Source organism: Pinus tabuliformis, chromosome 9, assembly GCF_031772625.1.
Source record: "Pinus tabuliformis cultivar Carrire ecotype Pingquan chromosome 9, CPIR1, whole genome shotgun sequence".
NCBI lineage: Eukaryota > Viridiplantae > Streptophyta > Pinopsida > Pinales > Pinaceae > Pinus > Pinus tabuliformis.
In genome coordinates, this window is record NC_142307.1 from 1,888,807,760 (window position 1) to 1,888,812,171 (window position 4,412).

Sequence of the window (4,412 nt, forward strand, 5' to 3'; positions counted from 1 at the left end):
AGAAAGCATGTATAGGCACTCCAATGGAACTGATTATGGGCCTAAGAAGAATGCTTTTTTATGATTTGTTGGTTTCCCATATATTCTAGGAGTTATAGGGCACGACAAGCTAAGACACTATTGAATTTGGGGGATGGGGGAAGAGAAGACTATTTGATAGCTTTAGTGACACTAGAAGTAATTTAATTAATAGTATTGATGGAAAATATTTATAAGTAAATAATATAGAAGTAAATACAAGAATGCAGGGAATTATATACTTGGGCAGGGGAGACTAATAAAAGATAAAGAATTGAAAATTAAATTGATGATAAAAAATGAAAGAGAAGGAAAGTAAGCAAATTGAAAGAGGAAATAATTGAGACCATGTAGTGGGCAAGAGATCAAGGATTAAGGTTGTGAATTAGAGGTTTCCAAGAATGGCTAAACTTGTAGCCATCTTCATAGTTAAAGCTATTTGCATGCTTTTTGATTTCAAGGGCTTCATGAATAATATAGGTGGAACAAAAGGGAGTGGGGGTGATAATTTTAGTTTGGTTAAAGAAGATAATGTGTTTATATTTGAAGGAGTAATCTAGAAAAAAATTTGAAAGACAATTATGATAAACATCATCCATATGTTCCTTCATGCAATCTTTTACAGATCTACATATTTGGCCGATATAATAATTTCCATAGGAGCATGAAATTCTATAAGCTCAGGGGTCTGTCAATGGATCAATTAACCTTTGGGAGAATTGAATAATTATTTTAATGTCTTGAAGGGTTTTAAGTGAGTTTTAATAGTTTTCTTCACTAATATTTTATAGATGCGGTCACTGTTCTCTTTCATTTAGGGAAGTGAAATCATAGCTTTAGGGGGGAGTGTTGGAGGTTTCTTAGAGGAAGGGAGATGAGACACTGAGTATGCCTTGTTGATTTGGTTGGAGGAATAATCATTATTTTTATTTATTTATTTATTTTTAAGGGCTTTGAAGAGATGGTATTTTTCTTTAGACAGGAGATCGGGATCAAGGATGTGAATAACCCTAGAAAATAGTATCTTTAGGATGGAAGATTTCTCGGCTAGATGGTGATGGGATTAAGAAAGAAGATTACATTCAATGTGGGAATTTTTGTGGAACACTTGATGAAAAAGTGAACCATCGGGACCACACGAAAGAAACACATCCGAAAAGGTAAATAAGCATTTTCTTCTAATTACATAGTAAATTGGATGTGAGGGGACAAGTTCTTGAGGTAGCTCAATAAGCCATGTAGGGCACGAATCCCATGAGATCAGAAGACAATGATATCATCCACAATTGTCAACATTTTGTTTTGAGCTGCAAAGAGTTGATGGCATTAACGTCAAAATGATTCTCCAAAATATTAATGAACAGTGGAGATAGAGAGGATCCCATTTGAGTGCCTTGTATTTGTTTGTAACATGTGCCACAAAAGGAAAATAAAGTATAGTTGAGGCAAATTTTTATGAGGCTAGGGGCTTCAGGATCAACAAGGTTGGAGATTAAATTGAGGGATTTTTGTGAATAGGTATACCACATCAAAGTTGACCATGATGTCATTGGAATTGAGGCAAAGGTGAGAGGACTTTTGATTAAAATAGACTGAGTCCTTAATGAAAGAAGGGGGGTTTCGAATGAAGGGTTGAAGCTTATCAACAAGAAACTCAGAGATTGTGTGCCTAGATGCTCAAATGGAACTTACTATGAACCTAAGGGAATGCTTTCTTATGAATTTTGAGTTGCTCGTAGATTATAGAAGTTATAGGGTGGGACGAGATAAGACAATTTTGAATTGGGGATGAAGAAACGAAGAAGATTTGATAGCTTTAACGAAAATGGAAATAATTGATAGGGTTTCTCGCAAGCTATTTATAAAAAGAGGAAGATACAATTTCAAGGAGATTATAATCATAATCCGTTGAATTCATCATGATTGTGGCGTTGCTTTATCTAATTTAAGAATAAGAATAAAGTTCTTAAATGCATCATAATTCTTTCCATGGAAAGATTAAGACGTGGGGTTTAGCATGCCTATAAACCTTAATTTTTCTCTAACGTTTCAAAATATTTAATATATTTATATATAGAAGTAAAATTTCACAAAATAAATACGTTTCAAAATATTTAATATATTTATATATAGAAGTAAAATTTCACAAAATAAATTGTGTGAATGTAAACTAATAATGGAATACCGATACTCAACTCTTAAGACATCTTCCGCATGGATATAAGAATATAAAATTTTGATGTTACTCGAAATTCGCCCTCTATTTTGTGATCCCTCTTCTTCTGTACAGTGATGGAAGTTAGCATGCCTGTCGCACATCGGTGTTCTTGTGAAATGATGTAGCAGTCGTGAGTCGATGATTCTAGCATGCCAGTGATTCACATTCTGCTTGCATGTACTAAGATCGAGATCATACATTCACATTAATCTAATTTAATAACACATTAAAAACCAAAATAAAATAATACATCACACGTGAAACACCTGCCCTCGGATCGAATATGCTGATGGCGGGCAACGGCCCTCAACAGTTTGGCCCCCAATATTATAAATTAATGATGTGTTCCATCAATATGAGTTACATTGCTGTGATTGTTTGCTTTGTTTTCCTTGATCATCTGGCAGAGAAGTCACCATTTTATTTTCAAATGGCTGGCTGCCAGAGACTCTAATTATACAATAAAAAACGGGGAGGTTATAGAGTTATCCCCATCTCCTGAACAATTAGATGTTAGCATTAGCACTCCAGTTCATAAGTCGACCGGAAGGACAGAGAAAGATGGAAAAAGTAGAGAGAATTCTCAGCAAAGAGGGCAGTGGCTTCGGGCTGTTGTGCTGGGAGCCAACGATGGATTGGTTACCATAGCGTCGTTAATAATAGGAGTGGGAGCGGTCCAATCAAATGCGAAGACTATAGCTGTAACAGGCTTGGCAGCCCTGGTGGCAGGAGCTTGCAGTATGGGAATTGGGGAATTTGTTTCTGTGTCTGCTCAACGTGATGTAGAAGTCTCTACCGTGAAAATAAGAACAAACAATCTAGGAAACCCTATTAGGGATGAAAGTCTCCCCAACCCGTTGCAGGCAGCGCTTGCATCTGCCCTCGCATTTTCTGTGGGAGGAGCGGTGCCCTTACTCTCAGCAGTATTTATATCCTGTTACGCCCTTAGAGTTGCAGTGCTGGCGTTTGTGTCCAGCGTGACCCTTGTTTCTTTTGGTGCAATTGGAGCTTACTATGGCCGCTCTCCCGTGGTAAAAGGAACTCTGAGAGTACTTATAGGAGGTTGGATGGCCTTGTTAATAACCTATGGATTGCTCAAGATCTTTGCAGCTATAGCAGGATAGAATTATTTTGAACTGCTCCTAATTATTCTGAAATTTACATTTTAAGGATTGTAGTCATTTGTCTGTAACTTAAATCATATGTTGTTATGGATGAAATTTCTTTACTCAGCTAAAAGGAGATTGTCTTCCTCTGGGTGGATTGAAATTTCACTATTGCGGTTTATTCCTCATTGCTCAAGTAATTCTTCAAATTGTTGGAACTGTTAGGCTATATCCTTTTATTACATTTCGATATTTCTACCATTTATTTCAGAAATTCTAATATAATATGCGGTAGGGATATAGTGATTAAGATTGTGTTGGAATTTCTTTTCCAGATAATGTTTTCATGTAGGTTTATTCGCAGTTGTTTCTATAAGCTATTTTATTAAATTTATTTATTTCTAAAAATTAAGAATAAAAGGCGTTGATGCCTTTAGGGTAAACAAAGTTAAAAAGGAAACGACAGTAAATTTGTAAAATTAGGGTATCCACCCTGCCTTTCCTTTATGCTTCATCCATTTGACGGTAGGCGTTGTAGATACCCAGTTTGCTGTCAAAATGAATCGATGTTTTGTATCGTTCCTTCCCATGACATGAACGTTGCACTTAGGTGTCTGGGAGGTGACTGGGAATTCACTGCCACTTCTATTACAAGAAATCTCGTCGTTTGTATAAATTGGGATTTCTTTAGGTTAACTAAGACATGGTTCTCCATTACGATGATGATCATAAAAGAGGTTTAAAAATGAAAAAAATGCATGGTATATTTTTAAAAAATCAGCAGGAAATTTTGGAGTAATGAGTATAAAATTTTGGAATAATGGCCAATAATGTTTTTTTTATCAAAGATAAAGTTCATAAATATGTATTAAGTAAAGTGGGCGGTAGAGATATATTTGGAGGAGGGCCAAATAAAAAGGACCCGACGTAGAATTTATTTATTAATATCTATTAAGATTGTCTAGTATTATTTAATACTCACTCATACAAATATTATACATTACAATATAGGTTGAATGAGTGGAAACCCATTGCCATAGCATGGATTTTAAATTGAGGAATGATCCACT

The 4,412-nt window shown here is 35.4% G+C and overlaps 1 pseudogene; it reads left to right on the forward strand.

Annotated features, from left to right (window-relative positions):
* Positions 1-2,310: 2,310 nt before the first annotated feature.
* LOC149156475 (vacuolar iron transporter homolog 3 pseudogene) lies at positions 2,311-3,360 on the forward strand (annotated as a pseudogene).
* The last annotated feature ends 1,052 nt before the right edge of the window (positions 3,361-4,412 follow it).